Source organism: Crocuta crocuta, unplaced genomic scaffold (genome assembly GCF_008692635.1).
Source record: "Crocuta crocuta isolate KB4526 unplaced genomic scaffold, BGI_CrCroc_1.0 scaffold101, whole genome shotgun sequence".
NCBI lineage: Eukaryota > Metazoa > Chordata > Mammalia > Carnivora > Hyaenidae > Crocuta > Crocuta crocuta.
Genome location: NW_027527956.1, coordinates 364605 through 377712, shown reverse-complemented (window position 1 = coordinate 377712; position 13108 = coordinate 364605). Strand labels below are relative to the sequence as shown.

Genomic DNA, 13108 nt, shown 5'->3' with positions numbered 1-13108 from the left:
GATGAATTCTTAAAAAATACATAATGAATAAAAAATAGTTTGTCTCATTGATTAAGCTAGAATTACACAATCTTTATTTTTTTACATTAAATTTAGATCATTTATTCAAAAGATTAATATTATAATGAGGCAAGTTAATTCCTTCCACTTAACTTTAGTCTAAAGTTGGCACATTTTATTGGCTCTTCTATTCACTACTGGTTTGCAATGACAATTCTGTTGACAGATCAACTGTCCATATATGTGTGTGGCTCTGATTCTGGTCTCTTATTCTATTTCTTTGGTCTACCAATCATTGTACAAATACTACTCTATTTGTTACATGTATTATACATACATATTACATATATAAATATAAATTTTGCTGATATATGCATATTTAATTGATCTCATATCCAGCAGTATCTATGAACTCTTGTGAATTACATTTTGTAGACTTTCTCTTTTCTAAATAGATAATTCTATCATCTGGGATAATTACAATTTTGTATTTTGCCAATTTGTGTCATTTTATTTATTTTTCTTTTTTTGTTGAACTCTCTGGCACCTGAAGTGGAATCTTAAATTAAGAACGTGATATCATGCTTCAGATACTCCATCATTAAATAAAATATTTGCTACTCTATCAAGTTTTAAAAGCCCACTTGATTCCTAGTGTGCTAAAATGTTTTTCCGTATAATCATGAAATATGTGGTACCAACTGTTTTTTTGTTTTTATGTAACCTTTGAGATAACCACATAATTAATTTTTTCTTTTACTCTGTTTAATGTGGTGATTTACATGACAGATGACTTAACATTCCATTTCTGTGAGAAATCAATTATTTTTATTTACTATGAGATTAAGATTACTTCTACTTGGTTAATATTTTTGCTTCCATATTTACGTCTGAGAATGACTGTACTTTTCCTTTCCTATATTACCCTTGTCTAGAGGGAACATTAGGATTAAACTAACACAGTAGAAAAAGTCGGAAAGTTTTTCCTTTTTCTCCTCTGGAATATGTTCTATAAAATTGGAATTATTGGGGCGCCTGGGTGGCTCATTCTAAGTGTCTGACTTCAGCTCAGGTCATGTTCTTGTGGTTCATGGGTTCAAGCCCCATTTTGGGCTCTGTGCTGACAGCTCAGAGCCTGGAGCCTGCTTCTCATTGTGTCTCCCTCTCTTTCTGCCCCTCCCCTACTCAGTCTCTCTCTCTGTCTCTCTGTCTCTCTCTCTCTCTCATCTCTCAAAAATAAATAAAAACATTTAAAAAATTTTTTAAAAATTGTAATTACTTACTTTGAATGGTAGAACTCAACCATAAAGCATTCTGATACTGGAGTTTTATTGTAGGAAGAGTTTTAATTTATTCATTTTTAATTTACTTTTCTTGTCAATAGTTTATTTCATGTAAGATTTTATTTTATTAGCATTGTGCCTTCATAGCGTTTTCTTATCTTTGTAAATCTCTGCTCTATCTAAAGCTGTGTCCCTTTTTTATTACTAGTATTTTCTAATTTTGGCTCTTGNGAGGCTGCCCTTTGCCTGTAGGAAGCATGATCCTATCGCCTGGACTGCAGAGGACAGCAGTTAGAATTCTGGATGGATTTCACTGCCTGTAATTGAGATCGGAGAGTTACCATCCTGTGGTGCACATAATCATTTCCTAATGTAGTCACTAATGTTAGAAATATCCCTGCATTTTGCAGAATCCCTCAAGAATTCCATGTTTTATCTTTCAGTCTTATATTCCATTAAATTAATTTATTTGACCTAGGAGTTACTTAGATGTCTGTTTCCAATACCCGAATAAACAGGTTTCTTGAAGTTATTTTCTATAATAAATGACCAACCATGGTCAAAAAATCATTTCTTTTAGGAATTATACAGTTTAGAACATTACTAAGGATGAAATCCCCATCTTTCCACGTAGCCTTCAAAAATCAGTAAGAAGAAATAAAATCACTCATTCTGCAAATATAACTAAGAGACTTATTTTATTGTTTTAAAGTTTATTTATTTTGAGAGAGAGAGAGAGCATGAGCAGGAGAGGGGTTGAGAGAGATGGACAGGGAGAGAGAGAATCCTAAGCTAGCAGAGCAGAGCTCAATGCGGGGCTCAATCTCATGAGATTGTGACCTGAGCTTAAATCAAGAGCTGGACACTTAACCGACTGAGCCACCCAAGTGCCCTGAGACTTAGTTTATTAGAAACCTCGCTTCACCTGTAATAGTTAAAATATACATCCAGGAGTAGCAGAGGCCTCCCTGGAGACCACGCAGGAGCAGAGTCAGATGGAATTGTGCATTCGATGGAAGCCCAGCTAGGGTGGCCCACTGCAGGGGATGTCACATCACCTTCCACATACTGAGCACAAACCTCAAACCCAGAGGACCAGAAAACCATTTACTATAAGGAATGTAGGAAAGGAGCTTAGAAAGTAAAAGAGATAATGGCTGTCAATCTTGAGGTGGTACTACTTATGGGGGCACTATACCCTAGAAGGCGAGAGTGTCCTTTGGGTAGATGAGAGTGTCCTTTGGATATTCCAGGTAAAGAAAAACTGGAAAGCAAGAAGTTGCTATAAAGGGCCCTATCAAGAATCAGAATACAGATTAATCTGCATCCCTCTACCCAAAATCTTTAGTTACAAACAAACAAACAAATAAGAACCCCAGTCTTTTGTGTGTCAACAAAATGGAGTGCTCTAGAACTAGGAAGTTAAGCGCATAACCCACGCTCTTCATTATCCCATCGTCTCCCATAGAAACACTTGTCATTATTGTCACTTTCCTAGGAAAACTCTACCCACTTTGTCACAACAAGCAAAAAAGTCAATCTCCACACAAAGCTACTAAAAGTATAAAATAAAATAAAACTAAACACTTTTCCACTGCTAAAAAACAAATAATCCAATTAAAAATTGGGTAGAAGGACATAAATAGACATTTCTCCAACAAAGACTTGCAGATGGCTAACAGACACCTGAAAAGTTGCTCAACATCACTCATCATCAGGGAAATGCATATCAAAACCACAATGAGATACCACCTCAGACCTGTCAGAATGGCTGACATTAACAACACGAGAAATAACAAGTGTTGGTAAAGATGCAGAGAAAAGGGAACCTGGTGCACTGTTGGTGGGAATGTAAATGGGTGCAGCCATTCTGGAAGATGGCATGGAGGCTCTTCAAAAAATTAAAAATAGAATTACTATGACTATGGCCTAGTGATTCCACTACTGAGATACTGACCCAAAGAATATGCAAACAGTAATTCAAAAGGATATATGCACTGCTATGTTCTTGCAGCATTGTTTATAATAGCCCAATTATGGAAGCAGCCCAGGTGTCCATCAACAGATGAATGGATAAAGAAGAGTTGTTGTATACACACAATGAAATATTACTCAGCCATGAAAAAGAATTGGATGTTGCCTTTTGCAACAACATGGAGAGAAGAAAAATACTTTCGACTGCTGAAAATACTCCTCATGAAATTATCACATGACAAACAAAAACTATAATACCACACTCCAACATAAATTGTATTAAAGCAAAAAGAGAAAAAGGTGTAAACCATAATATGGGATACAAGTGAACTAAAAAACTGTATATCATATTGATTACATAACCCAGAAAATAGTTTTTCAAGTGATATTGAACACAAAATTCTCATTTAATATCCAATGGTATATATTTTCAGAACAGTGAGGACTGCACAGAAATCTTTAACTCCACTGAAGAGGATTATTATGGGTAATAACACTGATGTTGTGAATTTGTAACAATTTTATATATGTTTTAAGACAAAGCAAATAACTTTCTATATCAACATTATTGGGAAAGAAACACATTTTTAAAAAGAAAAGAGATAACAGAAGATTAAGAAATGAGACATTTACATTGGAAAGTGGTTTGGTAATTTTCTAAAAACTTAAGTTTATACCTATACTATCAACCAGCAATTCCACTCCTAGGGATATAAATTCCACTTTCAAGATTAATAAAAATATAACCACAAAACATAAATAAATTAAAATATATTTAAAGTTGTATTCATTATAGTCAAAATCTTTTTAAAAAATACGTGTTCAGCAATAGGAGAATGAATAAACAATTCAGTATATTCATACAGTGGAGTATTATTATATTGGTACTAAGTTAAAAGGAACAAATTATTGATACACGAAACACCACATACAAAAGAAGGCTGGTACCCTCAAGTATTATTAGGTACGTTGCCCCTTATATGAAGTTCTGCCGAATGGGCAAAATGTATTTGTGCCTCTAATGTGGGAAACTGACTGGGAAAGGGCATTAGTAAATGAAAACTTTACAGGGACACAGAAATATTCCGTCTGTTGCAAAGAATGTGCTTTCTGCAGAGGCTTACCTATTCCATGATGCACTGACCAGTATCACTCAATATCTGTTCTTTAAATTGTGTGTAAATTCTACCTTAGAAGAAAAGGTCAGCAATAAATATTTAATGCCGAATTCGAATGAAAAATGTGAAATATGAATGTGACTGCAGTTTTCTATCTCTGTCTACAGAAAGGACGTGTGAGCAAATATATGCAAGTGGAATGAACATGTTCAGCACCCAAATCTTTCTGGTAAGATAAGCCATAGCTCTTTGAGAAATCCTTGTCTCCAGACCTAAAGCTAGGAAAGTACGAGGTGAACCTGGAACATAATTGTGTCTGAAAACAGTTAATCGCTCAGTGATTAATGGAAAATGTCATAAGGACCCTCGTTCCAGCTTAAAAGGACTCCTACTGGCTAAATTTGGGATAATTTGAACACCAAAAATGGAATCAATATTCATGTATAAAATTAATGTATCAATAATGTATAAAATAGAATAAAAATTAATGTATAACATTGGATAAATTCTTAAGTCTACAGTACAACCCAAAGATAGAAAAAGAGACAGAGAGAAAACTTTTTATTTATTATTATTATTATTTTTAATGTTTTATTTATTTCTGAGAGAGAGAGACAGTGTGGGAGCAGGGGAGGGTCAGAGAGAGAGATACACACAGAATCTGAAGCAGGCTCCAGGCTCTGAGCTGTCAGCACAGAGCCTGACATGGGTCTCGAACCCACGAACCGTGAGATCATGACCTGAGCCGAAGTCTGATGCTTAACCAACTAAGCCAACAAAGATAAAGCTTTTTAAAAACTCTTTTTTTCTTCATTGCAGAATGATGCCAGCTAATAAATGCAGAGGGACAGCAGAACTAGAGCTCTGGCAACTATGAATTATAATCATTATAACTAATTAAGTTAAAAACAATCAAGAGGTGCCAAAATCATTAGATAAAAGGTATTTAGGGAACAGGGTAATTTTAGGATATCAAACAATTTTCTGAAAGATCATTCACTAACTTAGGGGTGGAAATCCACACCCTAATCAAGCAATCATGTCCAATGTCACTAACAGTAGAACAAGGTGTTGTTTCTCTCTATGTGATTCATAACGAATATGTATATAATGTACATGTTATTCTTGCTAAAGAATGTTTAATCTGACTGTAAACTAGCCTGTAAATCAGTAGCTCTCAACCAGGGAGGTTTTACACGAAGGGAGATGTTTTTGTTGTTGTTATGTCTGAAGAGGTGTTACTGGCGTTTGGTGGGTAGAAGCCAGGGATAGTGCTAAATGTCCTACAACACAAAGAACAACACCTTACAGCACGCCAACCACACTGAGGTTGAGACACTCTACTCTAGGCTTACCTCCTCTTTACCTGCTTTACAGGACATAGAAGAATAACAAATACCATTAGCAAACAGTTAAATAGCTCCAGAATGTGGTATATTCTGCCGCCGGACTAATCTGATTTGTTAAAATAGTAATATATGAGGAAATAGTGGGAAAAGCAGTTCTAGAGGAAAAAGGATTAAATAAGAGAACACCTGATGCATTAATAAACTCAATTAAGTGCATTAAGACAAGCAGATCGAAAAGACGTTCTTGAGCAAATAGAGGGAATTTAAATATGAACCAGATCTTGATTATATTATAGCTAATAATTTCTTAGGTTTGATAATTGTGGTTATGTAGGAAAATGCCTGTACTCTAAGGTGATACATGCTGAAGAATTTGAGAAAAGTGTTATTTTTTTAAATATTTTTATTTATTTCTAGGAGAGAGAGAGAGACAGCGTGAGCAGGGGAGGGTCAGAGAGAGAGGGAGACACAGACTCTGAAATAGGCTCCAGGCTCTGAGCTGGCAGTCAGCACAGAGCCCCACGCGGGGCTCGAACCCACGAACCGCGAGATCATGACCCAACCGAAAGTTGGACGCTTAACCGACTAAGCCACCCAGGCATCCCGAGAAAAGTGTTATTTTATTTTATTATTTTAGTTTATTTATTTGAGAGAGAGGGAGAGACAGCATGAGTGGGGGAGAAGCAAAGAGAGATGGAGAGAAAGAATCTCAAGCAGGCTCCACGCTGCCAGCACAAAGCCTGACGTGAGGATCAAACTCACGAAACCGTGAGTTCATGACCTGAGCTGAAACCAAGAGTTAGACACTTAACTGACTGGGCCACCCAGGCGCCCCTTGAAAAAAGTGTTATGATGAAAATAACTTGTGTCCAAGAGGTACATTAATTACAGACTAATCTTAAAAGATAACAGGTAATGTTAAATTTAAAACTTAATAAACAGAAAGAGGTATATGATAATATCATTTATGACAGTTTAAAGTGTACATTTTCAAGAATATATATATAAAGAATAGGTCTATATTGCAATAGTTGTCTATGTGGGGAATGCATGCAAGAGAGGGATATATAGACAATAAAAATGAATAAATGAATGAAGGAATGAATGAATACAAAAAAGAGAGGAGCTTTGCAGAGATCCATGGTGACAACAGCATAATAAAATTCTCTGTCTCAAGTATCAAAATAAATCAAAATATCAATAAATAAATAAATATTAGTGTATACGTGAGGGCCAAAACATAATTTAAAGAGATAATTGTATTTTTTAAAAAGGAAACATAAATTATGCTTGACTCTGGCGAAGAAATCAAAGGGGAGAGAGGGTGAAAATGTATATATTTTCTGGAAAGACTCAAATTAAGACAATTGTCCCAATAGTGGCCCTGAAACATAGACCTTCTGGATGTGATTCTGGTGGTTGAATGCAAGGACCCCACCCCTGGTGGTAGTGGATACAAACTATGAATCTCACTTGTGAACTAGGATAAAGTTGAGGGGAAGCATAGAGTTGAAAGGGAAACATTTTATGTTGTCATTTAACAGTTAAATAATATAGAAGCAATGGTAATTATATGGATTTTGGATGTGGCCAGATTTTATTAAATGACTTGGAAACCATAAAGAAAATAACTGACAGGCTTGGGTCAGCCAATTTTCAAATTGCGGAATGTTATTAAAGCCAGAAATTATTCCTGAAGGGGTTTAAAGAAGCTCTTATCTCCTGAATCCAGCAGGCAGACGGAGTGTCTCCAGTCCCAGGAATTAATCGTATGTGTAAGAGCTGCACAGGAGACAAAACACTTGGTCTGGACAGTTCTCCAGTGCTAAATCAGGGCCCTGAGAGGGAAGCAGTGGGACCTTGGGGCCTGGAAAGAGCTTATTTGAGTGGATGCACTTGAACACCTCGAAGCAATATCCTATTCCAGTGGGACTATGAAATGAGTGCCTCAAACACCATGTAGACACCATCCACCTGCATGGCCCTGGGAAACAGCAGATAAATGGTGGGTGACGATGGACAACTAAATGTCATCAAGTGGTAACCCACATTCTCTTTCTGGATGTCACATCTTTGCTGGACCTCAAATGACTTTGATGTTCTACAGAACATCTCATTGGTACATTATATTGAAGACATCATGCTAATTGCATCTGATGAACAAGAAGTGGGAAGTGCTCTGGGTGCCCTCATTGACTCACAGGCATGTCAGAGAGTGGGAAGTTCATCCACATAGGTTAGGATCCTACCACGCCAATAAACTTTTTAGGGACCTAGTTTTCTGGAGCAAGCCGAATCATCACCTCTAAGGTAAGGGACAAGTTACGGCACTAGGAAAGGGGCAGAATGGTTGGCCTTGGAGACTGGAGATACTGTACTTGGAAATAAGGTGTTAAGTGAGTTAACACATGCGTTTTTGAGTGGGGCCTCGAGCAAGAGAGCAAGCAGCAGGTCCAAGCTGTTGTGCAACCTTCCCTGTCATTCATTTCACTTGGCCCGGCAAATCCAATAGAATTAAAATATGTCATAGATGGGGCGCCTGGGTGGCTTAGTTGGTTAAGCATCCGACTTTCACTCAGGTCATGATCTCGCGGTTCGTGGGTTCGAGCCCCACGTCAGGCTCTGTGCTGACTGCCAGCTCAGAGCCTGGAGCCTGTTTCAGAGTCTGTGACTCTCTCTCTCTCTCTCTCTGACCCTCCCCTGCTCATGCTGTCTCTCTCTCTCTCTCTCCCTCTCTCTCTCTCTTTCTCTCTCTCTCCTAGAAATAAATAAAAAACATTTAAAAAAATTTTAAAATATGTCATAGATAAGAATGCATGTGGAGACTTTGGCAGACCCCAATGGAGGGGTCACAGAACAGACCCGGAGGGTTCTCAAACAAGGCAATGCCATCTCCAGAAATGAACTACTTTTAATTTCAAAACTAGATCATCATATGCTAAACCAGTTCCTAGTAGAGAATGAGTCCTGATCAGTGACTCTATGGCTGGAGCTGCCCATCATGGTCTGGACATTATCACATCCATTGAACTATAAAATCAGGCAGACTTAATAGCAATTCTTCTTGTAATGGAAATTATACTGAGAATCAGGCCCAACATGTTCAGAGGACAACAGTAATTTACACATATGGAGGGACCAAACCTCAAGTTCCCTATCTATATTAAGTGGATGCCTCTCTTGTAGCTCACACATGAGTTCATGGGCAGTACTTTTCAATGAGCTAATGTAGAAGGGCAAGAAAAAAAGGGATGGCCCATGAGGGGTCCATCTTGATAGGTTAGTATGAGATAAAAAAGGAAGCTACTTTATTACATGCCTACTCAGTGGTGGCCCTAAAGTACAACAATGAGGAAAAAACCTTCCAGTACTTGGAGAAATACACTTGTCATCAATGTTGAATGAAGGGACAAGTGACCGAAGGTAAGTATATATAAAACTGACTGGAAAATGGTGATCACTTGGCCTTTTGGCTGGGGGCCTTGACAAGGCAAAACTGAAAGACTAAAGACAAAGAGGTCTATGCAAGAGGCATAGGGATGGACATACAGTTTTGGATATAAAAAGTTATCCTTTTTATATTTTTGATTCCCATATCATATCTGCCAGACTTTCTACCACCGAAGAGGCATTTTAGTAACCAGATGGGAAGGAAGTTGGCATCTGGTCAACATCAGTCATTCTCAGTCCTCCACCAACCTGGTGCTTGAATAACAGGTGAGTCGCCATAGTATCAGGGTTGGAGGTTATGCCTGGATCTAATGGAATGGGCTTCCTCCCAGCAGAGCTGATCTAGCTATTCACCTGCTGAATGCCTCAACAGACAGCCACTTAGTGACAATAAGCCAGACCCTTTCTGTAGGAGGCAATGTACAGTTTTCACTTGGATTGGAAAGTACTCTTGTCTGTCTTTTCTCTTGTCCAGCCAGCAGCACGATCTGAAGACTTACACAAAAAGTAGTTTACCAACATACCTTCCTATGAAACAAATACCTAAAAGCTCAGGCACATTTAACAGCAAAAGAGATTTAAAATAAAAATGGGTGCTTTACCAAGACTCGTCCTCCAAATACCAATCAGAAGTCAACAGAAAGCCTCAAAAGTGAGATGGTTTATCAAATGAAATCTGTTTTCTAACTTGAGGGAGATACTCTACAAGGTAGGACACTGTCCCCTATTTGTGGCATATAGTGTAGGCCATTGGCCAATGTATGAGGATGTGCCCGAGTACACTGAATATATACGTACATCCAGGAATCAATGTATGACTGTAAGATTGGTTTTTCTCACCTTTATTCCTTGTGTGTCCCAATTATTCTCAGTGTTTGTAGAATTTTATTTATACCCTGACAGGGATAGATTAAACATCTATATAAAACATGCTTTTCCACTGTGCACTATAAATATATTATGATTCTGAGATGTTTCAACGTTTTTACTCACTTAGTAAGGTTAAAAGTTTAAGAGTCTTGGCAAAACATTGTTTTGAGTTTTGATACCAACATTAGAGGTGTGCGTTAGTGTAGTTTTATATCTGTAGTTTAAGTTTTCTCTTTTAGGAGAGAAAGGATATTTCTCAACTGTGAGTCAGTTAAAAAATCAATTACTCAAATATGTCAGTGAGCCAAAGTCCAACACGAACATTTGTCCAGATTCAAAAACAAATGTCAATGAGTATGGATCGATTACGTGAGAATCTTCAACTCACCTGACCTTTTACTGAAAAACTCTAAGACATTTATGGTAGAGGAAAGATTTTCCCAACAGATTTTATAAAGGTCAAAGTATAGACTTGAGTATTATTTGAAATTTGGTTTCCAATAATTATTTATGACCAGAATTCAAAATCACTTGTAAGGAAAATTTTAAATGGTTCATATCTACAACTAGGTAGTTGTTTTGTTTTGCTTTTTAGTTTCTTAATGTACTTGTTTTTATCTCATCTCCAGCCAGACACTTCTATATCTCCTCACCTCCCCACAAAATAAAATAGAAGAAAGAAGGAAGGGACTCCTTCCCTCTCCTTTCAGGGCTGGTCGAAGTATCAAATTTAAGGAGTTTTGAATGACTGTGGTTTCTACTTAACTTGGATTAATGTACATAACCTATGAGAGGATAAACCTTAGTGGAGGCCAGAATTTGTCTCAGAAGAAGAGAAAATGCAGAACAAGTATAGAAAATTTTAAAGAACCAGACTAAAAAACCCCACAAAAAAACAAAAGGTCAGAATTGTGGGATCACCTTACAAAAGTTAGTGATAATAAATATTATTTCCCATTTTATCTCTCTGTGTTACAGGGCATAAATTTCTAGTGTGTGACTAATAATAATTGTCTTCTTTATTTACATTATTACCCAAGTGGTTCAGATTCAAATTTTCTAAAGCGTGGCAGTGCAATGTCTGCCTTTATATTGTACATAATCATTGCCTTTTTAATCATGCTTGATGATTTTTTTAAATTGGTGGAATGATAACCACGGTTAAAATATCTTTAATATATTTAAAAATAAAGTGTTTCTAGAATCATGTATTGTATCATTATTTAACCACTTCATATAGCCATTTTTGCTTGCTTTGTATATTTTTATTTGGTAGTCTAACATAGGAGTATTATGTTACAGAATTATGCAAAAACAAATTAAAGTAATAAGGTGAAAAATACTTAAAACATTTAGTTGATTTATGAGGGTGTGGGGTTTAAAGCTAATTCTGCCATATACTAGCTATGAAGCCTGGGGCACATTCCTTAAACTTCCTGAGCCTGCTTTCTCATCTGTAAAAAGAAAAATTATAATCATACTTCTCTTACAGAACTGATGTGTTGATGAAATGAAATCACATGTGTTAAGGGCTTATAAAGCACATGGAGCTTACAAAGCATCCATAAACATTAGTTATAAATACCTAGTGATTCTCAGTCTGAAAGAAAACAGAAACATGCATTTTAATAAGTATATATGCACCGTCCATCACTTTTTAATATTTAAGGCAAAGATGCATAAATAAAAGGCTTTTCATCTCCCTTTTTCTTTTGGCCTTTCTTTTTTTCTTCTATCTATGTTCATCTCCAGATGACACCTTCCACTTTTGGAAGACATACTCATATTAGTTGATAAAATATTTTGTAAGAATAATTATCTTGCTTTATCACCTGTTTGACTTACTTCTTTCATGCATTAGTTATTATTGTGGTGATTACTAGAAAGCCTAAAGTTAGAGACTCAAATATGGACTTTGGAGAATTTTTCTTTTTCCAGAGTGCTTCAACCCTTGCTAAAAACACATACAAAATGACCATAAGCTGTAACAACTGTTTTGTATTTAAGCAGGTTAGTAATGGAAATAAAAATTAATCTGATCCATTACTGTTAAAAATAATTATTCCCATAGAAGCCTACCTCAAGAAGCAAGAAAAATCTCAAATAAGTAGTCTAATATTACATCAAAAGGAGCTATAAAATAAAAAAGCAAAAAAACCTCAAACCAGAATAAGGAAGGAAATAATAAAGATTAGAGCAGAAATAAATGATATAGAAACTAAAAAAGGCCAATAGAACAGATCAAACAGATCAATGAAACCAGGAGCTGGTTCTTTGAAAAGATCGACAAAACTGATGGAGCTCTAGCCAGACACATAAGTAAATAAGTAAATGAATGAATGAATAAATGAATGAATGAATGAATAAATAAATAACGTATTCAATAAAGAGCTAGTATATAAGATACATAATTTATATACCTCAACACCAAAAAATGGACCCAATTTAAAAATGGACAGAAGACATGAACAGGCATTTCTCCAAAGATAGCCAGATAGCCAACAGACACATCAAAAGATACTCAACACCACTCATCATCATGGAAATGCAAATCAAAAACAATGAAATGTCACTTCATACTTGTCAGAATGGCTAAAATCAACAACACAAGAAAAAACAGGTATGGGTGAAGACGCAGAGAAAAAGGAACCCCTGTGCACTGTTGGTGGAAATGCAAACTGGTGTAGCCACTGTGGAATACAGCATGGAGGTTCCCCCCTAAAATTAAAAATAGAACTACCCCATTATACAGTAATTGCACTACTGGGTATTTATTCAAGGAATAGAAAGAAACTAATTAAAAAAGATATATGCACTCCTATGTTTATTGCAGCATTATTTATAATAGTCAAATTTTGGAAGCAACCCAAGGGTTGCTTTATACAAATGTATAAAGAAGTGGTGGTATCTATCTATCTGTCTATCATCTATCTATCTATCTATCTATCTATCTATCTACCTACCATCTATCTATCATCTATCTATAATGGAATATTATTCAGCCATAAAAAAAGAATGAAACCTTGCCATTTGCAACAATATGAATGGAGCTAGAGAGTAAAAT

General features: G+C 36.2%; 1 protein-coding gene across 3 annotated transcripts in view; it reads right to left on the bottom strand.

The window, feature by feature from the left end:
• Window positions 1-13108, bottom strand: part of CCDC102B (coiled-coil domain containing 102B) — a 189925-nt gene that overhangs the window by 21691 nt on the left and 155126 nt on the right. The gene's annotated exons all lie outside the window — the stretch shown is intronic.